General features: G+C 38.0%; 1 long non-coding RNA gene across 3 annotated transcripts in view; it reads right to left on the reverse strand.

Annotated features, from left to right (window-relative positions):
- Window positions 1–256: 256 nt before the first annotated feature.
- LOC131578193 (uncharacterized) overlaps window positions 257–27,039 on the reverse strand; it is a 50,782-nt gene continuing 23,999 nt past the window's right edge. For 2 of the 3 annotated variants that reach the window (XR_009277407.1, XR_009277404.1), the window contains one exon: window positions 15,066–16,192. This is a non-coding gene — a long non-coding RNA (uncharacterized LOC131578193). Of the gene's footprint in view, window positions 1,986–5,853; window positions 5,920–15,065; window positions 16,193–27,039 lie in introns of those variants that run through there. The other variant, XR_009277406.1, reaches the window with a different exon arrangement.

The raw sequence follows: 27,039 nt of genomic DNA on the forward strand, positions 1-27,039 counted from the left end.
TGTAGCTACTCCTGTAAAATGCAGATGTCAACTACCTTTTAATTTTTTTTTTTTCCTTTCAGGGCTCTCAAAAGGTCCAGCAAAGTAGTGTAACACTACCCTGGTTTAGATTGGGCAATGTTTACCAAGGGTGAAAGGAATTTAGTACATACTCCCTCTGCCAGGATCTGCAGGACTTGAGAAGGACTGAGTGAGGCAGGGAAAGAACTGAAGAGTTAAAAAAAAAAGAACTACAAAGCAGGCAATTTTGTTCAACACACATCCTTTTATTTTGTTCTTTAATGCCTGGACAAAAGCACATAAGACACAACAAAAGCACATTTTTTATTTAAATTAGTTCCCTGGATAGATTGCCTTTGCTGTTTTAAAAACACTTGATTTTCATAAAATTCTACACCAACACACAGTAAGGTAGAGGCAGGGAATAGACTTCCTTTTAGTTGGTAGTATGGGGAGAAGTGCTTGGAGTTTTGTTTTTGTTTTTTTTAACCCAAACAATTTAAGCAACTTGATGAATGCCACAAACAAAAAGAGCAGCATCAGTGCAACTGAAAGGTGCCCCAAAGTGAGTCAGGGTGCCAAGAAATAACCCCTGGCAAGAGGTAGGCAATGTGATTCACAATCTCCATAGAACATCTGAATCTCCCCTCAGAGGTGCTTGTCTCCATCAATTATAGATAGGGCTTGGCCAATCAGCCATGCTTAGACACCTGACTCATTCTGTCTGGCATCTGGAAGCAGTAGTGGAGGGTAAGTGATAGTTTTGCAGGGCATTTCAAAATGTTACACATCTAAGGAGCACTGCAGTTCAGATACAGGCATTCTGCATGGACTGAGGACTTGATCGCATGAGGCACCCTGTCCTTCTCTTCCAAGTATTCAGGGGAATTTGCGTACAGATAATGTCCTGCATCTTTGCAAAATCAAATCCAAATCCAACTCAATTATTCAGGGAAAAAAAAAAAAAAAAAAAGAAATCTGAATTTATAGCCGCACCAGAATTGTTCTTCCTTAATACAAACTTCAAAAATGCAAACTGAAACTTTTCTGCATGGTGGGGGTTAATTCCTGATAGACTAGAATGCCATGCTTTGTGTTGTGTAAATTTGACTATACATTAAAGCACAACTGTGACTGATTCATCAGATATTTCTGCTGCAGCTGAAAATGAATTTGTTGTATAGACAGGCACTATCACTTTGTATTTGACCATATTAGTGGCAGGGTGCTGAGATAGGATCTCTGTTTGCCTGCAGGTAGTCATATTCTTTATGCAGTGGGCCTGCTTGTTAGAATGCAATTCAGACTAAAAGTTCATCTGTGGAGAGAGATAGACTGTTCCATCTGCCTTATTTTAGATGTCTAAAACTGAGATGAATCACTTCCTTAAAGTGTCTGTATCTCTCCATGGAGTGTACAGAGTGTCTTGGACAACGGTTACATACATAAGTGAGATGGAAAAAAACCCTTCCTCTACCACTGCTTTTTCCTGTTGTGGCAAACTACTGTGCACAGTCCATCTAAATATTTGCATTTATGCAATAACTACAAATCGATATAACTCATATTACAAACTCCTCACAATTCCCCCAAGTGAATCGTCATCATCATCACAAGATTAACTTCTGCACCTAAGTCTGCTGGTAATTTGTGCTTCAGCCAAGCAAGACCTTTATCATATTCTCACCAGATTTCTTTCTGCAGGTGCACATTTCCCTGCCATAGCTGATGAGCATCATACATTTAACTATGGAGGAATAACTAATGCATAAAAAGCCTTTTTGTGAATACTCATGCCACATTCTCAACAGATTTACATAAAATCACATTCATCCTGTCCTTCTTTCTTCAGTTTCAATGTAACTCATATGAAATACTCATGGGAAGCAGAATTGGAGGTTATATATTTAAATTCCCTCAAATCTTAATTTTGCTGCCTGCTGCAGTTACAGGAATAACATTGTTGTGAGTTCTCTCCATCCAACCTAGAAAACAGAGACAATACCATATATATGAGGAAGTATGGTTGACAGACCCAAATGAAACACAACACAATTCACAGGCCTCAAAATATTATTATAAATTATTAAATTATTACAATATATTATTAAAATATTATTATATTAAAACATAGTTTGATTTCATTCAGGCCAGCAGACCCATAAAGTACAAAAAGTTCTTAGTGCAGCAGAACAATAATGTTAGTTGGAATCCTAAGGTCGTCTAACCATCTACAAAATACAGTGATAGCCAGAAGGATGAAAAATATTGCTCTCAGGTATTCTGTTAATGAAAACCAAAGTATATTATCCATGCAAATTATTTTCTCAGTGGAATTTATAGAGTAACACTTTGAAGACTTCCAAAGCTCTCTTATTTTTTGGAAATAAAATTCCATTCAGGTGAGTGAGTGTTTTCTAGCTCTTTACCTTGACTTTTAATCTGAAAACTTATTTTGCCCCAGACATCACAACCTAAATGTGCAAAGACAGAAAATAATTGACTCTTTTGCACTCCTCTTAGAACAACAAACAAAAAAAGTGAACCAGGGGAGGCTGGCACCTCAGTAATAACCACGTGAAACCTTTTGTTCTGCTAATAATAGTCAAACATGCAAAACCTGTCAGAAAGACCTAAAGATCCCTTCTCTGACACACTCTGAGGTCTTGCAGGTTTGTATTCTATCTGTTTCAGCATGACATGCATTGTCTTTTTGGCACTGTGATTGTCTTTACCTCATTCTCTGCCTCAAAAAAAATACCATTCATGGTGCCACCTTTGTGACTCTTTCGGTTTCAGATAACCTACTTTATGCTGGCTCTCCATATGTTGAGAAATTTGGACTTCACTGCCATGTGGGACTTTCGTGGCAATTCATCCTCTGTCAGAAAGGATTTTTGTTTTCCCTTGCCCTCTCATAGTACATAAGCCTTGTAGAAAAACATGACAATAAGACACGAGGCAAGCAAAAGTAGCACAACCCCTATTGCACTGTTACTGTTCTTTTTTCCTCTCCCTGTCTCCAGAGTTCCCCTGCCTTAGTTTTTCTCCATCATTGCACTAGATTTATTGCTTCAGTAAATTTCTGCAAGAGGAGAAAAAGAAGGCGCTTGAAGACCCTAGGGACTAGCAGCATGGATCCCCTGACCACTCAGTTCTGTGTAGCAACAAAAGCATTCCAGAGGGCTCGGTTTTTTCACCAGTGCTGAACCAGAGCAACTGGAATGAGCAGTGAAGGGGGTGGGGTCAGATGGGAAGGAAGAGGATGCCTGTTTGGAAGATGAAGAAGGAAGGAATGTCTGGAAAGAGAGGGGAAGCAGGGCTGGGCATATTCATGGCCCCAAGGGACATGGGTAACGGGAGGAGCAAGGGAGGAGTGGACAAAGGCTCACCATTCACTGCAAAGAACAGTGTGCTCATGAGGGGCCTGGTTATCTTTGGGGAATGAAGTGATGCTGCCCTGTCTGTTACACCTTTTATTTGACTTTGAATTCACAAGAAACATTTTCTCTTTTCAGATAATATTTTACTTGGCAGTTTGCTTTTCTAGAATGCAGTATATGACTGTTTTACCTCTTTCTCTACAATAATTTGCACAATGAAAGAAGAGGCGTAGAGAGCCTGTAAGACGGGCCATGGAATTGTCATACCATGCTTAAAGCTTTAGTTAGCACCACCGTGTGCTTCATTTAAAATCTGACAATCCCCATTCTCGCATCGCACTTCATTTAAATCTGACATTCCAGTTACCTGCAGCAAGTGCTTTGATGAAGAGAAACTTGGAGGGTAATCCACCAGGACACATTAAACTGTTACAAGTCATAAAACATCTGCACCCAATGGCAAGCTATAAAGCTGAATGGATAAAGCTATTAAATGCATAGCATTGCTGGGCTGAATTCTTCCCCCTGTGAGCACACTCAGCTGGTTCACACACAAACGGTTTTCTCATGATTGTACCATGAGCAGCTCACATGATTATGGTTTCCAGTAAGGAAGTTTGCTAGCAAGAGCTGAGTTAGGACAAATTTGCATGCTTCTAGTGAGCACAAAACAAGGAGCATATAAGATTCCTCCAGTATTTACTCAGCATATGATTTGAGATGTCTTTTCTCATCACATCTGCTGTACAACTTTATATAATGATGAAAACACCAAGAATTAGCTAAAATGAAATAATACTCAAGTAGGATGGAAAAAGCCACCAATGCAAGAAAATTGTATATTTTAGAAAGCTGTGGTACGTCTGCATATCAACTGTGTTTATTCCATTTCTTCTTCTGGGCAGGGAAATTAAGAGGGGACAAGTGGTGATACCCAGTTCCAGCTCTGCTCTGAAGTTCAGCAGAGCTACCAGAAACCCACATGGACTCAAGAAAGGCTCCTACACACACCCTGCTTAGCAAAGAACAGGTAGAACCCAGAATGAAAGGGTTCTGATTTCTTTATATCCAAACATTGTTACTGCCTTTGCTGGCTGAGATTAAATAGAGATCAGCATAGGTTTCATGAAGTCACCCACCCAAATAGGATTCCAAGGGACCGTATTTAATTTTTTAAGGGGCAGCTGAAAGCAGTACTCAAAGGGATTGAAGCAGCAGCATTGTCTGTATGGTCTCACAGAGTCTTACTGATTTTATCCAAGAGAGATGCCCTTCTTTTCAATCCACTCATCTCTTTCTACCACTGATACGCAACAGAGAATCTATTCAGTGGAAATCACTCAGTAAAATCTGCAATAATCTCTTCCTTGTCCAACAGCCACTTCTTCTTCCGTATTTTCCATGTATGGACTGACATTTTCAATATAGGATACAGTTTAATGTTACCACAGGGTCCACAGAGTCTAGCCTAGATAAGAATCAAGATTTTTGCTTTCCTGGCATTTTCATATTTTTTCCACTCAGAAGTAGAACAGCAAAAAAATATATTTCTTGCCAGATATTTTCCAAATACAATCCTGGTAAATCAACCAAAATTCTGTTTTCATAAGTCAAAATTCCTCTAATCTTTACCAGTCAGATTCTTGACACTGAAGAATAATTTCCCCTACAAAATGTTTCACTTCATAGCATTTTCCAAAATTAAAATGTTAAACTGGAAAATGGCCATCCCACTACACCTACCATATTTTGGGGTAATCTCCTCTGCAAACATTAATTCAGCTACCACCTATAGCCTGGGTAATCACTTAAGCAAACATTCTTTCAGTTGCTATTTCTGAGCAAGCACCTCACAAAGCTGTCCTTTTGCTGTATGTCTATCTTCTTTAGATCAAACAGAAGTCCCAGGATGATTCTCTGGTCATGCAAGCACAGTTTCCTTCAAGCATACTGGACCACCATTTTGCCTGTGTAAGGTACCTGTAACTCATATCACTCCCTAGGTCTTCATTTGCAGAGTATATTTAAATTTTTCAGATTGCAGCATCTCCAGGGCCAGTCTCACATTGCAGATATCTGCTTACACAGATAAAGCAAGTGCATGAGATTGCAGGATGGTAATTCTGTAATGAAAGCAGCATAGGAATTTAGACAGTATAACACTGTCTAAAGACAGTATTCCTATATCAATATCTTTTACTCTTTCTCATTCTAATTACACTGCCCTTATAAATTCACTAAAATCTTCATGTTTGCTCCTATGGTTTTCTTTATGAGAAGTTTTGAGCTAAAAAATACGTTTCATTATACAGTTTTAATTCTTTCTTAGTAATTGCTCTTGCCAATCAGTTTCCAGAAAGAATTGTGTGGTGTTTAGGCACCAGTAAGATGAAGCTGTTGTATAGGTCTGCCTTACTGCTTCTGTAGATTCCTCTATTTATCACTAGCACTTGTCTTTCACTTAACTTACAGTGTAGGCTCTTCACAGATCTTTCCTTGGAGTCTTAGGCACATTGTAAGGCTACTGCTACTGCTTCTGAAAAAGAATTATTATTATTATTATTATTACTACTATTTTCTGAATAAAGAGAATTATTTGAATCACAGCCATTGTATTTGTATATTCCAACACAGAATCACTCTTTTAATAAAGACCTGTGAACCTAAGTAGTATTTCATACACTCCTGTAGTTCCATGCAAGCATGATGAAACATTTGTCCTTTGAGCATGGCACAAACTAACTATTCACTTATGAAAGCCCACTCTTTTGGAATAAACATGTTTTGGAGAGTCACAGATAATGTCATTCACTGTTAACTTGCCAAGAAAGGAATGCATAGTATGTGTTGCAATGAAAACATGCACTTCAGTTACTCTGGGAGGCACAGCAAGAAAATTCCTCATATAAAAATAACTTCAATATGCACATCATAAATCTAAGCAACATCATGTCTGTGAAAAATACCTGCATTTTTACTAAGGGAAAAAGAACAACATATTATTAAAAGTATAAGAACTTTTGTTATTGCTATGTCCATGTGAATTCTAGACCAGACAGACATAATTTCATGTGTTACAAACAGTTACCCAGGCCTAAAGGAGAACAGTGCATATGAATCACTCATCAAAAATCTAAAGCTAAGAAACCTGCAGCAAAAAAAAATGCTGGCTTTTGGAACACTTCCTTAATGATAACATTGTTTTCCTGAGACTTACCTGGCTTATGTACACCTGTCAGACATTTGGTGTATGGTTTATTCTTTTGCACAAACAGGGTGGCATCTCTGCAAGAGATCTCACTGTAACTTCTAGTTTAAACTTTCTCAACTGGTTGGAGTAATGTATCCTTTATAACATCGTGCCTAAACATTGCCTATGTATATGGTTATATCATTTTAAGGAATAAAATGATTCTAGCAATCTGGAAATAACTTCCAAAATTTCTATTTGAATGTCTGCCATCCAGTTTTCTTATAGCGTAATCTAGAAAGATGCATTAGATTCTATTTTACCTGTCTCATAAGCCATTGTACAGTTTAAAGCTATGTTATAAGAAGCATTTCTGTACTTCTATCTTTTTCTGTTAAAAAAAAAGTAAAAAAAATAGCTGTCCTTGTAAAACTGTCTATTAAAATTAATTTAATTAATTCATGTACCCAGCCAGAATAATGGCTCTACTGGCAAACCTTGGCAAAAAATAAAAAAGCATGATCTGCTATTCTATTAAAGGAAACAGGGTCCATTTTCATGGTCTAGAACCAATGGGATTTTATCTCCAGCAGACCATTGCTGCAGTTTACTGAAATGTAAAAACAGATAAGGTGAACCATCCACTTAGTAGCTGTAATGAATGCCAGCCATGTCCTGGGGTCCATCAGGCCTGGTCCAGGGAGATGACTGTCCCACCCTACAGTGCACTGGTGTGGCCTCACCCCAAGTCTTGTGCATGTTTTTGGACACCACAGTATAAAATAGACATTAGAGAGTGTTCAAAGGAGGGCAATAAAGATGGTGAAGGGCTTTGATGGGAAGCTGTATGAGGAGTGTCTGAAGTTCCAGAAGAGACGACTCAGATCACCCCTAACTCAGTTTTAAGACCTTGATATCAGCTTTAAAATTCAGTCTCTGCTTTTGCATCGAATAGTAAATTTTTGAATCAATAACTTGATTTTTGTCTTGGACTAACAGTGGTCAGATAATTAAGAAAGCTAATTCCTAGTAGAGTCTAAATCTAAAAGTCTGAAGTCTAAGGTTTAAACCTTTCTTCTATGAGCTGAGGAAGCAAAGAAATTCCAGTAGAGGCTTCTAAACAAGAGGTCTAATTTTCAGGTGTTCTGAGCATAAGTAGCTTCTCTGATTCAGAAGGTCACTGAGCTGGGAAGGGACCTCTGGAGATGAACTACTCCATGCCCCCTGCTTAGAGTAAGTCAACAAGAAAAGGTTGTCCAAGACCATGTCAAGCTGGATTTTGAATATCTCAAGGGATAGCCACTTTTCCTGGCTTTCTTCCAGTGTTTGACAACCCTCACAGTAAAAATATTTCCTTATTTTTTGGAATTTCATGTATCTCAGTTTATGCCAATTGACAGCCCTGTCAATGGACTTTGAACTGCTGAACACAAAACTTATCAGTAAGGACCTGCTGCTTTATTTGTGGCAGCCCCTCTTGTGGCCCTTCACATTGCCTGCCAAATTCAGTTTCAGATGGCCTTTGGTTTCCCTAAGCATTTACCTCTGAATTTACCTTGGAGAGTGTCTCTGTATTTCTCCTGGGTAACCTGCCCTGTTCCCTCCTCGGGGATCCTTTCCTTTCTATGGCTGAGTTTGGTCAGAAGTAGCTTGTTCTTTCTCTAATTTTCTTGCCACCCACTGCAGGAAACCAGGGTCAGAGAGTGCTTCAGAAGTAAAAATTCTTCATTTTAACACTTTTTCTTTTTTCTACTTCTTTTTCAGACAAAGTAACTTTACAAATTTAGCAAAGCACGTGAATTTTGTCAACCATATCTGTATTATATGCCAAAAAAATTGCCCATCTATACGAAGTATTTTTTATCTATTACCTGTTTGAAACTAACTTGATGTATCTTACCCTTTTCAACCCTGATTCTGATACTGCCAAAATAAATTTGCCTGTTCCAGAGCGGAAATTTACTCTATTTTTAATTCTAAATTGTAATGTACTTTTAAAAAAAATCAAAGGTATTAATAACAGTACTTTGATATGGATTTTTTTAAAATACATGATCCTGGCAAAGCCCATGGAATCCCTTTTAAATAAGCTCAAATACTAATCAGTGTATACAGTCTGTAAATCTCATGAACTTGCACTTTAAATTGTTGTAAATCTTTTTGTTTTCCCACATACATTCTACAAAAAGGTAATATATCAAGAACCAACGCTTTTTTTTAAAAAATGGCTAAATACATACCTCAAACTGAGTCCAACCCGGATTCCTTCAATTCTGTCAAAGCCATGGATTTCAGAGAGGCTTTGTCAGAAATAAAATGGGGATTGAGAATGTGGATAAAGCAGCTTTCAGATGAAGAGCCATACACTTAGCTTCATTTTTAGCTTTACTTTAACTTAGCTTTATATGTATCTCTGATCTCTCCCTCTGAAAAAAAAGGTCCTGTGTGTATTTCATCACACAATCAGTAACAGAATTATTACTATTACTTCTGTTAAAATATAGGTACATCTGAATGGTAATTACAATGCTTATGAGGATTTCCTATTCAAATTAATATAATGGAGTTAGCCTGAAAGTTCTGTGGAGAGGACCAGTTGCACATCCTGGATTACATATGGAAGAATGTGACAAAATAGAAATTATCCAAATGATCTCATCTTGACATCCAATCTTTGTGTAGGTTATCTTTTTTACCTAGCCCCATTTTCCATGTGATAGTCCAGAATACAGAGTGAAAAAACTAAAAGCTCATATAGATAATTGGAAGACCCCAGTGAAAAGGATATTACTCAGATTTGTGGGCTTATATTTCCAGACCAGAGGTGAAAATGGTGGACTTTGTTTTCCCATTTAGCACAATGGAGTTGGTGATAGAAAATGTGGGACCATGCCTTCCCCCCAACTTTTTAGCTTACATTTAGGTCACACCTGGCACATGGCTTCTCCATATGTTTAATAGACATTTAAAAGACACAAATCAGCTTTTCTTGCTGCAATAACCCACAATAAAAATTAGGTCCCTAGGGAGTAATCTTCTGGTTTTCCAATTTATATTATCCTTTGGCCACTTCATTGTGTAGTGCTATATATTTTTCTTGGTGGTAATGAGAGATGTGTTCGCTTTTCTCTTAATCGAACTTTAAAAAATAATGCAAATTAGGTCATGACCCTGAAGTCAGGAAATTTCTCCAGTCGGTGATTGAGCAGGCTGATTATTCAGTACGGTTTCTTTAAAGCCTTTGCAATGGAATAAGATTTTGCTTAGACCACAATTCACAGCCATGGATATTTGTGTCAAGGCCTTCTGTAGGACAACTAAGCTTCCCAGTTTTACATGCAAGACGGACCACAGCCGTTTCAGTACACAGCAGCTCACTGCAAATTGTTACTGGAAAACTCAGAGCTGTGCACTTGCTAGTTTACACCAGTTATCAGTCTTAACTTAAGCAACTCAGCAGAGTTGTTTTTTTTTTCTCCCAACCATTCAAGCTTTAGAACTTCATTACTCTAGAAGTGTCATAACATCACTAAAAGCAGAGGCCTTCTAAAAAGACTGTAAAGCCTACACTGGATAAGTAACTCAGCATGAATCCCAGAGCTCCTGCAAAGAAGTTAATTTAGCTGTTGCATGTATAACCAGAAGACTAATGCAGAAAAGCAGAGCAGAAATGAGTGGCTAAGCTCAGTACAGGATACCAGTAAAAATAATACCTATTTTTCAATTCTGGTGTTCACATTTTGCAGCATTGATGAACTGGCAAAGGTAAGAGTCACAGAAACTGAATAGTGAAGGAAATGTATCACAGTGAGAGTTAAAGAGCTCATTCTATTTAGTTCATCAAAAAGCATGCCAAGAGATTAATTAATTAATCATAGTGTATAAGTACTTTCACAAGAAGGACTCAGCAGTTAGTGAAGGCCTTTAAATGTAGTAAAGAAAGAATAAAAATATCAGAAGCCGAAAACTGTTCTCGAGAAAAATCAGGTGACAGATTAAGCACAGATATTTGCTAGTGAAGGTGATTAACCATATGAATAACCTGCCAAGGGAAGAAAAAGACTCAATCACCTGATGTCTTCATATCATGATACCTTCTGGAAAAAGTTGCTATCTCTTTGGAAGATACAAACAAGAAAACTGAAAAAAACCCAAAAAACCCAAAAAAAGATAAATTATTAGAACAAATTACCTAACTCTTTCTTAGATAGTTTTTTGTTGGCTTAATGACATCTGTGAATTATTATGTGTCTGAAAGGTAGGTGGAAAAAAAAATTGACTAAAAGAGCAGCAGCCAAAGCCAGAACACAAACTGGGAACATAGCCCACTGCCTAGCCAAGAGAGAGCTGTATGGGATAAGTGCTGATTAGAAAAGAGCTCAGAGCTTCAAGGAAAGATAGCATCTCACCACATTTGATATTTGTTGTACTGAAGAAAAGAAAGAAGCTTTTGTAATATTTTATTTTTTTTTTTTATTTTTTTTTTTATTTTTTTTATAAATAGGATTTTAGCATCAACTTCTCTTTCTTTCAGACTTAAACTACTCAATGGAATCTGGATTTCTGGCTAACTGCTCAAGTCAGAGAAAGATAACATTGAGTTTTATAGGCTCAGTACAGGGAGCAAGAGGTGCAATTCAGAGGCCTGTGATCTGACTAGAAGCTTCCATGATCTCAGTCTTTTAGTCCTTTAGTCAGTCTATAAGTTCTCTGAGTATTTGTTGTTATGTCTTTCCTGTTCAATAAAACTATTTGAGTTAGTGGCTCTTAGCATACACCTTTTGCATTCCTAGTGCTCTTCAGTGCAACTTACCATTGAGGGTATATTAAAAGTAATTGGAAGGTGTCCATGCAGTCAAAGCTCATACAATGAAAGGTCTCCAAAGTTCATTTATTTTCCCTTAATCTTTAATTATGCATCTTCATTTCTCAGGCTACTGAAGAATTTTTTTTTTTGTTTTTACTATATTGATGGCTCCAGAGAGTTTTGCGTTACATTTGACTGGGATTGTATTGGTTATAGGATTCTTTTTCGTCTATTGGAACTGGTCCCAGTTGAGATGTACTCTCAGACTGGGCAGATCACCATTCTGTGTTCCCACTGAACTCATCTCACTTCTAGTCTCTTTAAATAGTTAGTGAAGCTTGGCTGTTTTGAAACATAACAGAATGACACTAATTCATACAGGCAGAGTTCATTGGATAATATTTCTGTGATTTATTTGATTATTTGTTTGGGTTTGTGCCTTAAAGTATTTGACAAATCACTCATGACAAGATTTGACAAACTCTGTAAAGCTCACCAAACTTTGGTGTTTGCTTTGCAAAACATTGGTTTAGGTATTAATTTAGTATCTGTATTAAAATGCACAGCCAGGGATTTCCATGGACCAAGCAGTGCACATCAAAATATTCCTGTTACTACTTCTCACCCACGATGACGATACAGGAAAAATTTGACTGAAGTGCCAGTGCTAGTTTTCTAAACTTAGAAGAGGGGTTTTGCAGCACTTTCCAGTACTTATGGTAACAGCTGCACAGGACAGGATCAGTCTTTTTCCTGTATTTCACATTCAGTTTCCATAAAAATAAGGTATATTAGTCAATTCTGCATGCTGCTCTAGCCAGATGACTGTACATATTCTGTTGCTGTGTCACCAAAGCCTCTGAACTTCCAAGTCACATTTATTCGCTCACATTCCAAAAAGACACATTTTTAAACAGGCAGCTCTTCCAACTTAACTTTGGTTCTGACTGTCAGGTGTCTCTTTTGGGACTCTTGGCTCACAGTCCACTGTAAGAGTTTACAGCCAAATGTTAGTGTCTTACAGCTGTGAAGAGCCAAAAGCCAAAATATATCCATGTTAGCTATTCTGTTCATGGGATTAACAGGAAAAGTTTGGGTCTCTCAGTAACAGTTGTAGTGGCTCTTCAAGGCTAGAGAGAGGAGATAGAGATACAGATTTATTTCTATGCCAGTAATGTGAATAAATAGAATGGGCTAAATTCAAGGCTGAAACGGATTGAATAAGAAAATACCATTTAAATTGTAAAACAGCTCTTGAAATTCTCCAGAATGGAATGTTCCCATGATTTTTAACCAAAAATACAGAAGTAATGAGGGTGATAATAATATGGTTTCCCACTTCTGTCCTTCTGCCGTGATGACTTTCACATCAGTGATAGGGATGCTAGTAAAGGAGTTGCATGACTGAAGCCTGCAATTACATCATTTAAGCAGCTTTAACTTTTATAATATTTTCCTCCCATAATCTTTAATGGAATATAGATTATAGTTAACTCATGCAAATCTATGACTATCAAGAGGTAGTCTGGCACAGTAGATATCTATTTCAGTTATGCTTTACACTGCATTGCATAACAGTATCTGCAGTCTTTTGTTACTTGTATCATCCTTGCTGTTATGTGACATCTCTCACACTATTCATATTCACATCTTGTACAATCTGAAATGCATCAGAGTCCTGTATATCTTCCACAGCCAACATGCAGCTTAGCATTATTAAACTGATTTGCTGGGGTGTTTTATTCATGCATATAGAAAGCATTCTGCAAGCTCTCTGGAGATGGGGATTTCCAGTCCTTAGAGAATTTTGAATTTGTTTTCAATGAATTCAGATAATTCACTGGGATTATCTAAATATTCTGTAGCTTTCAGACAAATCAGAACTTAAACTACTGAAAATAAATTAACGATTTAATTCAATAATTTCAATTTGGTTTAATAATATAAAAAATGCACATGTAAAGTGTTTTAGAGTGAAGACATTGGACTACATTTTGACATTATCAAAAACAAGACAGTTTGAATCCATCACAATTTTGCTGTTTCCTTTTTCTTCAAAATGAAATTTCAAAAATTTTCAAGAAAAGACTGAATTGTAGTAAGTGGTTGACATTTTCTGGTTATTCAACCAGAGCTCTTCCAGCCATCCCTAGTTAATATTCTCTGAAAGGAGCCAAAAGAACAGGAAGACAGTTACTGACTCATCATGAGGTATAACATACTAAATGGATTTATCACAAGCAGAAACAAATATTCCTGAGTACCATATTATATTGATTTAAAGACTGATTGAAAGGTAATCAATCTATCAGTATGTTAGGGCCTGCAAATATAGACATATATCTCTTGATGGTATCATACTGGTCTAGTTTGCTTAAGAGCATTGCATAGCAGCTGCTGCAGTTCAAGGGGGGGGGGGGGGGGGTTGGGTTTTTTTTTTGGGGGGGGGGGTGTTTTCTTTTGTTTTTTGTTAATTTTGGGCTAAGCACTTGAAGTTCTACTTTGAAAACTCAATAGGTAAGCAGGAACCTCCTGAGGTTATATTGATCCCACCCCACTTCTCAAGCAGGGTGACTCAGAGCAGGTTGCCTGAGATCATGCAGTTGAATTTTGAGTATCTCCACAGATGGAGACTCCACAACTTCTCTGGACAGCCTGTTCCTGTGTTTGATCACCTTCACAGTAACAGCATTGTGTTCAGTTGTGCTCAGATGGAATTCCATGTTTTCATTTCTGCACATTGCCTTTTGCCATGAGCACTGATGTAAAGGGGCTAGATCCCTCATCTTCAGTCCCTCCCTTGAGGCATTTATACACCTTGGTAAGACCCCCTTCAGCCTCCCCTTCTCCTGAGAGGAGGGGCTGGACAGTCCCAGCTCTTTCAGATGTTTGTTATTGAACAGATGCTCCAGGCCCATAGTCATCTTTGTGGCTCTTCACTGCTTCTACAACTGGTAAAACTGCACTTTTGTTTTACATATTGGTGCTACAGCAATCAGTTAAGTTTTGACTGCATGTGTTACGTTCTAATGTGTTATAAGTACTTTTTTTAGTGACTTCTTGGAAGCAAATTACCAGTTAAAGGTAATCTGTGGGAAAAGCACTCTGCTGACTCATGTTACTTTAGTTTATTTAAGTGCCTAATAGGTCTGCAATTGTGAACATGGTACATGTAGAACATTTCAAGGATTTTCACTGGGGTCTTATTGACTTCAAACTACAATTACTCATCGATCAAGTTAAAGGCTGTGTGGTGGCATATGTTATTTGAAGGTGAGAATGATCCACATTATTCTAAGGGGCTCTTCCTTTGTGCTTTTTGTGTGTTTGTTTTGTTTTCATTATTATTACCCAGCATTATCCAAGAATCAGTAGATCCATTCCCTGAACACGGGGTTTGTTTTTTTTTCTTTTTTTAGTCTATTACCATGTAACATTCTTAAAAATTAAGTAAACAGGAGACTGGTCAATAACCATAGCGTATGAAGTTCTCATAAGTAACAGCACGTGTTATATCAGATTTGTGACTAACATGCACATTGGTTAAACACTACCTAAACTGACCAGAGAAATAGTGTTGGTGGCATCTTTCAAAAAAGAAATACATACAGAATGGTTTTCAGAGGAAAAAAACCCAAAAATCTCTCCCTGAAGACGAACAATCTTCAGTAAACAACCAGCCTGTATTTACATTATTCACCATTTTCACCCAAGCATTTTTTCATGTAAGATATACAAGATCTGACACTGGATAAATAACTGTGGGGAACAGAAACCCCATTTACAGTGAGATTTGGAGCCATTTGATGATCTCAGTAAAAGATAATTTTTGGACATGCCTTGCATAGGAAACTAACACCACTGTTTCCATGGCTTGATACATATTCTGCCTGCATTTCATTTAGGAAATAAACATGTGTTTCTTTACCACCCAAACTTTAATACATTTCAGGGGAGAATGGCTCTTTTTTTAACTGTGACTCATTCTTTGCTAATTCAATCAAGATGGAGCTGACAAAATAATGAAGATTTTGGAGGTATTTTTACCATCTTTCTCACTCCACCAAGTGACAGTGCAAAGTTCCCTTGTCTGAATTTTGATCAAATACTTACCAGGAATGCTAAGCCTTTCAGAATCCCATAGTACCTGTTTCATGGCATGTGAGTTATTTGCTTTCATCTCCCCTTTACTGTATAAAAGAGGATCTGAGGCTGTAAAAACTTCAATCCAGAGATTCATGCAGCTGTACATAACAGATCCTTCCTCTCTCGTCATTGCAGCACAACATCAAACCAAACAAAATGTCTCAGAAAGCTACAGTATTTGCAATGAGGCTGTCACAGATCTCCCTTTCTGCTTTTGAAAGAAGTGGCTGAATGCCCAGCACCTGCCTCCATACTGACATTTTCTGAAACACCAAGGTAAAGGAATCAACCTTTGTCAATATAATCTCAGTGATTTTTTAGAAACAATGAAATGAAAAGCCTCAGTCTCTATCCTTGGTTCTTGAATACAGGATTAAAATAAAGGACACATGATTTTATTGATTTAATGAGGGATGGAGGCTTCAGTGGAGCATTCCTTATGATTAGAGAACAAGCCGTGTTTGCAGGTCTCACAACCAGTTCTTCCCCATTTGCTTGGCTTTCCCCATTTCTTGAGAACTTGTTTATGTATTTGGCTGTTAAAATGACCCGCAGAGTTCACTCCTGTGCTCCACGAAGCATTCAAATGCCTGCAGTGATTTCAGTCTGTCTCTCTCAACAGGGAAAGGAAGAAAGACTGAAGGGATTGCAGCACAGTTCTGTAAACTAAAGAGATGAAGAAGAGCAGATAGGCAGAGAAAGAGAAAAAAAAAAAACCAACTTTTAAAATGTTAGATAAAACACAGCAACAGCAACAGGAATAACACCTCCTACCTATGAAGTAGGCTGTGTGCAGAATGCATTAATCTTTGAGTATATTTTATCAGATAGGAATCCCTCCCCCCCAGCTATGAACGGAGATGTAAGCTAAAGGAGTTCGCTCATAGTGTTTTATGGTAGATTGATTCATGAACAGTGAATTTATCTTCTTCCTTAGACCTTTTACCTTTGGGTTGTGGGTTTGTTTTTTTCTTTCAGTATTCATATGATACAAAATGACATTTTCATATGGTAATCTCTCCTCCTTGTAGCATTGCTCTTCAAGATTAGCCAGAGGGATGAAACACAAAAAACAGTGACTTCCCAGGAAAAAAAAAACAAAACAAAAACCAACAAAAGGCAAAACCAAACTGAAAACTAAAATTCATTCCTTATTGTTGATTTGGCTGTGTGATAGCAGTAACAATGTTACTGAGGCTTGGCGTATGTAAATTTAACACAATGGATGTGTTAAATGGTTCTGCCATAAACACCTACAATTATACTTCTATGTACATAAATACATATAAATAAACCAGACATACAGCATTTACTTTGCCTACACACAAACCTTCTCCATTCCCTTTAGTGTTACTGACTCTGGACTTGAAAAGTTAGAAAGAGCCAGTGCCTGGGCTCACAGTTTCCAAATCCAGCCCTTCCCCTCTCACCATTCTGGCTCCCCCAAACTGAGCTACTGTCCCTCTGCCCATCTCTATTACTCTCAGTAGGCAAGTGAGCCTGAAACCAGGGGACAAAATAATTTCTTCCCAATTATCTTAAGCCATGCAAGATAACTTCCCGCTCAAGGCCGGATGCTAAAATATGCACAGAGTTCTGATGTCTAGACAGTTATAAAATATAGGTGTAGGGCTCTGGACAAGCAGAAGAGAAATGCATCCCAAATGAAGTGCTTTTATTAAAGAAGCATAATCACTAGGATAACTAATTACATCAATACCACATAGTTAATTAAAACCATTATAGTTACTATTCCCATGGAGAGGAGGTCAGACAAAGCAGCCGTCCCCCTGACTTTCCTGTGCTAACAAAAGAGAGAGAAATTAAATATATTAAACAGTGCTTCTTGTTCAGGAGTTAGCAGGACTCATGGAAAGGGCTTAAAACTAGATTTGAAGGGGGAAAAGGATAAAACCAGGGTCACTAGAGATAAGCCTGGGTTAGCACACCAGTGTTTGAGGGACACTGTGCTAACAAGTTCCTATGGTCTGACCTCAGTGGAGGTAAGGGATGGAGGCACACATACTGCAAAGACACAAGAGTTATTGATGTGTTAAGAACCAGAAAAGTCCCTGAGAATGGTTGTGTGGAAGTTCAATAACATGAAGTGCCAAGTTCTGCACTTGGGCCACAACTCCATGCAACACTAAGAGTTTGGAGTGGCTGGAAAGCTGCCCAGTGTGTGAGGCCACACTTTCAATGCTGTGCTCAGTTTTGGGCCCCCCACTAAAAGAGAAGGCATTGAGGGTGTCAAATGAGGGCAGCAAAGGCGGTGAAAGGACTGGAGCAGAAGTCTTATGAAAAGCTGGGGCTGTTTAGCCTGATAAAAAGAATGCTTAGGGTAGACCTTACCACTCTCTACAACTACCCGAAAGGAGGTTGTAGCCAGGTGGGGTCTCTTCTCCCAGATAACAAGAGAAAGGATAAGAGGAAATTACTTAATTTTTTGTTGTGACAGGTGAGGTTCAGGTTGTATATTAGGTAAAATTTCCTCACAGAAAAGGTTGATAAGCATTGGAACAGGATCCCAAGAGAAGTAGTTGTGTCCCCATCCCTGGAGTTATTTAAAAGATACATTGATGTGGTCTTTACAGATACAGTGTACAGTAGTGGACTTGGAGTGTTGGGTTAACAGTTAGACCCAATGATCTTATACATCTTTTCCAGCCTAGACAGTTCTATGATTCTATGAAGAAAAGAAAGGTTTAACAACTACAGAGTCACTCAGCGAAGAAACTCCACAGAGGTATTTATGTCATACATTTGTATGGGACTTCTTCAAATGGAATGCGCTGTAGTTCCATTAGATTTGTGCTAAAAAAACAGATGAGGAAAAAACACAGGTCTGGCAGAATTGTTCCAGACTTTTTTCCAATGACATTTGAATACATTTCTTCAGCAGTGGATGTATTTCTTAAGTGACCAGAAAAACATGACATAGTTTTGGAAGATAATGAGGTTAGCACTGACACTCAGTCAAATCTCATCCCATCCCTCCCACCTAAAGGCTGAATAGATAAAGATTACATCACTGGATGTCCAGAACTGCTAGTAAGGAAAGAGTTTTTATTTCTGTTCTCACTCATCCCTCAGAAAAATTTTCATAGATTGCTATCACTTGTCTTTTAATGACAGTAATTTTGCTTTGAATCCAGGGACTAGAGTTAAAACTCTGAGCCATAAGGAAGTCTTGAATAAGAACTTTCAACTTCTTATTTATTATCCAGTGAACACCAAAAGCAATAATACCAAGAGGCACTAAGCAATAATATCAAGAGGTATAACATACTCCAACAATACCATAAAGATCCTGCAATTTTTGTGAAGGAAAAATATGACTTCATAAGTCTCAGAAATACACTTATACATACATGTACACAGACAAACCTTCACAAAGTTTGAGAAGTGATTTCATAAAAAAAATAGACATTCCAATCATCAGTGATTGTGATAATTGTCTAAGTGAATGTTTTTCAACTTTTCAGCCATGGACTCCAAAGAAGTCCATGAGTGGTTCCCAAGAAGTATATTTTCACATTTGTCATATAGCAGCCCCGATACAAGAAGGTTCCTCTGGAGTCCTCGTCTCCCTGGAGATTTTGGAAATCCACAAATCAAAAAAGCTAGCCTAATCCCACCCTGGAAGGAAAGAGGGAAGGATGAGAAAGGGAGGCAAGAGGGGAGGGAGGAAGGAAGGGATTAGGGAAGAAAAGATGAGGGACAGTAAACACTTAAAACTCTAATTTTTGCCTGAAAGAAAGATAGAATAACCTAATATTTGCAGGGAGTGAAATTTTGCTGCAAAATAATTTACCTATCTGAGACAATTACAACTTCCTAATAATGATTTACCATCCCTCATAATCAGTCAGTCATCATAATGGTATAAATAATTGTATGATATTATATTATTGGCTTATATAGTGCTAGAAACTGAATTTCTATACTGATTTTTTTTAAAAGGGCCACATTCTCCTGAAAAGCTTAATACCCAAATAGATAATACAATCAATGAATAAAAGAAATCAAGTATTATTAATCCTATTTTAAAACAGACAAATGAGACACAGCAATCAATGATATGCTAATATTGTACATAACAATGTACAATAAAAATTCCAGACTAGTTCCAGGTGACCTGGTTTGCCCAGAAAGCCCACAAAGCACAGCTCCCTGAAGCAACTCACCTCAGAAATGATACTACTTCATCATTATGACACAGCACCCAGGTCAGGATGAGTGCAGATGTACCATATGTGACAAACTCAGTGTCACACAGAAAACTTGTGGCAGACACGGTTATGCATGAGCTGGGAACGTGCTGGAAGGGACGCTAATCTGTGTCATGATGTTTCCCCAGAGAGGGAGTGCATTGTGTTAGTGGGGTACAAGACACCATGGGCACCTGGTCATTCTCCAGTATTCAAGCTTTTATCAGGGTCTTTAGTTTGTTGTGTTTGCTGAGTCAGCCTCAGTCATGAAGTTCATCCTGAGACCAACTCAAGTCATGATTCATTAGGGACTGGCCACACTTCCAATACTAGAAAGATCCCCAAAAAGAAAAACCATCCTGTTTAATTTTGTGGGTGCCAATTTATATGGCCAAAGATAGTGTGATTTTTGTGAGTTCGAGAGAACTCACAAAAACCAAATCCATGCAACCAAGTCTCAGTGAGAGCTCTTCACAGCAGCACTGTTATGCTGTAATAGGGAAGACATGGAGAAAACATGAGTTCAGAAACTATTCTGACATCTCTGAAACATTCTGACAACGCCTTACCCTTGACAAAACCTTGATAATACCTCTCCTCTACCTTAGCACACTCATTGCACTCCACCATACCACTCTAGCAAGTAACCACATCAAATATCGAGTCTGCTGGGGAAAGTGAAGCCCAGAAGGGCCCACAGTCAAGTAGCTGCTGAACTGAGAATAACCACACAGAGAGAATAACCAGAACTGGAGTGAATAGCTACCTGATCATTCAGGTGGCTGGAACCTCTTTTCCCCACTGTTTCCCCACTGAACTTAGCTTAGAGCAATCCAAATCTCAAGCTGTCTTTATAGCAGGAAATACTTGTCAAAGTTCAGATTCTCTGAGCTCACTCCCGATTCCAAGTGATGAAAAGAGTCCCTGGCATGCTTTTTGCTCAGATCAACCAAAACTCTCCCAATCAATTCCCAGGTGTGAATCAGAAATTAACTCAATCTTTTCCAGTTACACAGTTAGACTACCCAAATTATTTCCAAATCTTTTTCGTAAATCAGCAAAATTAAATCATATGGGGAGAGCTGGACCATGGCAACAAGACAAAAGTCAAAGAAATTGTAATGATACTATTTATTTTACTGTGGAGAAGTAATTTGGTTTCAATATGACCATTGATCCCTAGACAGTCAGACATCATGTCTTCCTACTTTACTAATTCAGCACTTAAATTGCTGAAGTTCTGCTATTAATACTTGAAAATAAACCATTTCTAAACTGTCAAAATGTTTCAGAGATATCAGAACAGTTTTTGAATTCACATTTCATCCAATTTCTTCATGTTTTTGCTTAAGGTTTGCTGCCATAAATTCATACCTGTCAGCAAGAATACTGTGTGATCAAGGAAATAATATGCAAGTCCTATATGGCTTGCTTGAGTTTTTAATTGGCAGACAGTCAGAACGGGCATTTAAGAAATAAGTTCTTCACTGAAGTGAATAGGCTGACTTTAAGGATCAAGATATTGTTTTTATTCTTCTATGAAATCTAATCATACACTGTCAGAAAATAAAAAAAGACTCTCTGAATGATATTTTTACTGTTGTCATATAGCAGTTTTCTAATCCCAAATAGGACAGCTGTACTTGTCAAATGTTTTCACTGATACAAATGTTCAGTTCCAATTCAAATCAAAGGCAGACCTGTGTGCTCTCCCTGTCAGAGTGCTAAGACCAATTAGAGAAAGCACCAGACACCTACCGAAATAAGAACTCATTCTGGAATTAGTGGCACATACTGGTGTTTTTAAAATGCTCTTTTGACAACCCAAGTACACTAAAATTAAGAAATCTGACATAAAGACCCTTATTATAAAATTGTGAGGCATCAGAGTGTAGCTTTTGCTAAAAAAAACCTGATCCCACTGTGTACACTCACAATGCTGAGTATCTTCTTCTAGCTTCCTGCCTTGAGGCGCCAAGTAAAAACCTGCCAAGTCTGTCTCTTTGGAAAAAACTATCTGACTCATTTGCCCCAGAAGGACTTTACTTGTCGCATAGAAGACTTCTGGCATATGAAGCTGGAAGGCACTAGCATTGAATCCTGTCTGCCTGTTGCAGAAGCTAGGAGAGTGAAATGATATATATACAAAGGCTGTGTTAATTATTATAGGCCCTGGGGTTTTTGCTGTTTAGGAATGATCACTCAGCCCTCCACTTGATCATCCTTCAAGAGTAAGAGGAAATTATGTGCTGCTATTCTCTCTGGAATGTTCACCTATACACGTCAAGGAAAGGTGTGGATCAGTGCTTTTCGTTTGCTGGGAATTATTTATGTGAAGAAAACACTACTAACTTTCTAAGCAGTTGGTTGAAATCATTGTCATCACCACTGAGCATAAAAAATAGCCCAAAAGTCCAGTTATTCCTATAGCTCCTTCCAGTTAACAAGACAAAAGAATGCATGCAGAGTAGAAGGCATCTTCACACCTTGCTATAAAGAAACACTAAAGGGAGTCTGTCTGTAGCAGTAGCACAAAGAGCCAAGCCTTCTTTCTTCAGCTTGTGGGTTTTATTCAGACTGCATTTTCTCACTGCTGGAAACACTAGTGAGGAAGCCCCAATGCTACAAGTATAAAACAAACTGACATCCCTAAAGGTGGACGTGGAGACAACCTGTCCAGAGTCTTCCATGTGCGCCATCCTTCCTCCTTCAGACACAGACGATAATTCTGACAGCTTAAGTGGTGAATGGGCTGGATCTTGACAGCTGAAGATGAGGGGCTCAGACAAGGAGAAATCACTGAGACTGATCAAGTCCTGTGACACTGGCTTTACACTGGGAATAGGCAAAAGTCTAAAATGCAGCTAAACATACTGTCTGTGGCTTTAAAATTCATTCAAAGTAGTCATTCAATTTTCCAAGAGGTTGATGGTCAACTTGCACATAGGCAGGAGCATAACCACACCATTGCAGTGCTACCATTAAAATGCAAACAAGATGTTTCCAGCTGTAATCAGTAAATAAATTCACCAGCAATATAGAAAAAAAAATGAGAAAGAAACTAACAAAAAAATCAGCTTTACTATTCTCATCATTGTTACATTTATCAAGGTAGTTAAGGTCCATTTTCATGTGGTAAAACCAGCAGATGTGTCTAATTAACATTCTTACTGAAAGTATGATTCAATCCATCCTGAAAACAATGCTGTCTTAAGTTGATACAACAATAAATACCAACCTATTGGTAAATCAATAAATTACAGGAGTGTAAATGAGCATTGAAGCTGTTCCTTTTGCTACACTTCAAATACAATCAGCTATATCTGTGTCATTTCTTTAAAAGGTCTATGTAATAGATACACCAACTGCAATGCCATAAACTTCTGTGAGTAACCCATTTTAGCTCTTTGCTGTCCTTATTATTACAAGGTTTTCATAGTTGCCTTCCTCATCATTGTCTTCCACTTCTGTAATTTATTTGCAAATTACTATACTATGTCCTCTCCGGTCTTCAAAAATTTCTTAATAGACTGAAAAGAGCCAATTTACTAAAACCTCCTCACAGTCATGTTTGGTGGCTCAGTGATCATGGTGTTTGCCCTCTTCCAGGCTCTCTGACTAGTCCATGCCTTTCTTAAAGCTCAGGTGTGGAAACCATGCTCAATTTGCAGCCCCACCAACACCAAGGAGGATCATTTCAAACCTTCTGCACACCACGGATCTGGTTAATGAGAACGAGGTTACAGTAGGACATGTAGGCTCCTATTCACATGTGATACTCCTCACAGCCTTTCAGAGGAAACTGCCACCCACCCAGATAGTCCCACTTTATATTTAGGCACCTGATTATTCCTAACCAGGACTTCTCCCTTATGGGGTAAAGGGAATTTCTTTCTGGAGAAAGCATCAGGGCCAAAGTCTGTCAGTTTGCCACGAGTTGTCCACAAGGAATGGGCACAGAGAACAGAACAAAAACAGGTGGAGTCATGTATAAGGTTTACACTGTTCTTTGTGAACTTTTCATTGGGATCTACTGCCAATATCATCAAAAATGAGAAGCTATAAACTACCACAGACATGTATCAGGGATTAGGCAGGCACATAATGGGGTAGGATTTGGCCTAAAAGTCTAAATTAAAATGCAAAGTTGTTCATCAAAAATTAAGAAACCTAGTCTTTCCACATTCCAAGAGTTAACCAGAGACTATTTATGGATCATTTATAAAATGATATTTGCCTTGGTTAATTCACTCTTATTGGGGATCACATGCACAACTTGAAGTCAAGACTTACACAAAAGGTAGCGGCAAAGTAGTTCCTTTATATGAACTTCATATGCTAACCATTTGCCATAGAAAAGTTAAAATATACCCATTAAACAAGAAACATTTACTTAAAGACGTTTAATGAACATGGCTCTCTGATAACATTTTCAAATGTATCCACACCACAAATAAAAAAAAAGGAAGAAAACTATGTTATTTTTAAAAGATCAAACAAAATCAGCATCAGTTTAATTAGACACAAACTATGATAATTTCCATCAAGAAATGCAAGAGCTAATAGCTCTGAGGCACAAACCCATTCATTCTGTATTTCATTTTCTAAGAATGGACCTAGGATGATCTGGCTAAACCTCTACTGGTCAGTGATGGGACAGCTTGCTCATAAAAACAGTTTCTTCTTCACCATCACAGTGACGCAGTAGTATTGCTCCCACTGGGTGAAAGGACCTCCTTAAACATAACAGTGTCTAAGGCTTTTTTGAAACCTGCTGAACTTTTGGCTTCTCCTGATGCCTCAAGTTTGGAATCACCAAGATGTGGGCACCACACTGAGCATAATTTTTTCCATGGCAATTGCCACAGATTTGTGTGGAAATAACTGCATGAAGCAGTGATTGGCTAGCCCACTAACAGTTGCACCTGCAAAAACCCAATTTGTTTTCATAACCATGGTAACCACATATGCATGGAATCACTTTTATTTTTTTAACAAGGCTTGTAAGTGTGTTTTGTGGGGGGAAGCCCTCCCTATGTAGAGATACATATAACCAGACTGGCAAACAGGAGATTATCCAAAAACTGCACTATTCATAATGAGTTAGACATTGCCACTCAAAGACAGTGGTGACCAAGCTTTATAAATCCCAACCAAAAACTTACTTTTGTCAAACATTTCTGTATGCAAGCAAACTTAATAAAAGGTGCCAAAGCAGAGGTGAACAAAACCAGTGCTCCCTGTTTAAAGGGGTGGTACTGCAGCTGTGGAAACTTTCCTTACTTTCCATTCCAATTTGTCTCATCTCCAAGCTCATTGGTAAGCTCAAACAAGTTGCTGGTCTAACCAAACCGATGCATATCCAAGTGACAATTTGCATGTGCAGCTAAGGGTGCACAACCTGCACGGAGTTTCACATTCACTCATGCGCAAACCTCATTTGGAACAAAAATAATTAAAAATTAAACTTTTTATTGCAGTCAGTGGCCACCAAGCTTTTAAGTGGCAATTCATTGAGTTCCTATTTAGTTTTATGGGACTGCCTACATTTCCTTTGCACTTGGTTATGCTAGGGTTCTGAGCACGATGGCAAACACATGATAGCTTTCTCAGCAAGCCCTGTGCTCTGCAGAGATTTCTACCTGCAGAGTATTACCTGTTATTTACTGACTGGTTTCAAAATGAAGTCTCCTGTAACCCAAACTAAGATGTGACTATTATACCCATCATCCCAAAATATGCAGAAATGAAATATTTTGCAATTAGTTCAGGAATCTTTATAAGTTTGATTGCTTAAATAAGTTAAAAAAGTTTAAATAAGTTGTTTAGAAATATTTGTCTGTGTAAAAGCAAAACTGGTTGTCCCAAAGCATCTGCCTGTTATATCCCCTTATTTTGGTTAATACACATACAGCAGTCTTGAGATTTCTGGGGCACAATGAGAGAATTTTTAGTAGAAAAAAACCACTTTATGTCTGTGCAATTTCAAAGAACCCTTTTAACCTATTAATTGTAAGGCATTTCACAAGTACATGCTAAACTTCACAACTCTCCTAACAAGAAGCAGCTCAAAGGAAGAAGAAAATCAATTCATGCAAGCAACGCTGATGGACAATTCTTTCTGATGATGGTCGGTGTCTGAAACGATTGATGGCAATTACTGACACTTAGCTCAGTGATCTCATAATGAGGAAATTCAGAGAAGTTGTTTCTGGAAAGGAAATGACTGAGCTCTTGTCAGATGTGTGCATCCAAGCTTTGCACATACAAAAGAACTGCAAGAGGGACAGCTGCCACTAAGCTGGGAAAGAAATCCATGCAAGAAGAGATTTCAGCAAGCATCCCATGTTTGCCCAAAATTTGTTGGTGCACTCTACAGTCACTGGTAGTAACCAGCCCTATGCCTGCCTACAAAGAGGTCTTTGTAGAAGATCTGTTTCCATATTAGAGAAAAAAAATATTCATCATGCTTTCACTTTATTGGTTACTTAAACATTCATTTAAAACTTCAAGTTAAAACCTATTTTTGAAGTAATTACAATCAGAGCTTCTTTTCAAAAAGGCATTCTAGAAAATGAATGTCCAATATATATGTGCAACAGATGGAATTAAACATTACTGCTTGCTACTCAGGTACACCTTCTTTGGCCATTCCAAATAATTGCTTTTAGAATGCTTTAGAATTCTAAAAATCTGATGTAAGTAACTTCTCTGCTGTTCATTTAGTTAAAAAAGACACATGTATTGACATTTTTCCTTTAAAGTCTTATAAAGTAGATATTCTTAAAAGAAAAAAATATATATAATTTAATAAATTGCTTCTTATTTATAAATAGAACCATATGTATGGTCACCCTTCAAAATTTTGCCAGCTGCCTCAGATAACTAACTTAATCACAGTATTTATAAATTGTAAATAGTCCCTGTAGTAAGTTGGAGCTATTTAAGAAACACTGCAACTAGGCAGAGATCCAAAGCATACTGATTTGTGTGGGATCCTTTCAACTGAATTTCGGAGAGTTTGCATTGGGCCCTTATTGCATTAGCTATTTTCCCAAGATAAAGTATTCAAGTTTCAAACATAGCTCCAAAAGCTTCTTTCCCTGTCCTTTTCCTTTTCCTGCCTGTGTTTAAAACCTGACCTCTACTGAAAATCACTGAGTGCACCATATAAAAATCTGTGGTTATCTCAGTGCATTAATTAGTCAAGCTCCCTGAAGGCTTATGAATGGGCAGGACAAGACTCCTGGCAGCACCTGATACTGCTCCAGGTGCAGATAGTGCAGTAGCTTCACCATTACT

The sequence above is a fragment of the Poecile atricapillus genome, chromosome 3 (assembly GCF_030490865.1).
Source record: "Poecile atricapillus isolate bPoeAtr1 chromosome 3, bPoeAtr1.hap1, whole genome shotgun sequence".
NCBI classification, from domain to species: domain Eukaryota; kingdom Metazoa; phylum Chordata; class Aves; order Passeriformes; family Paridae; genus Poecile; species Poecile atricapillus.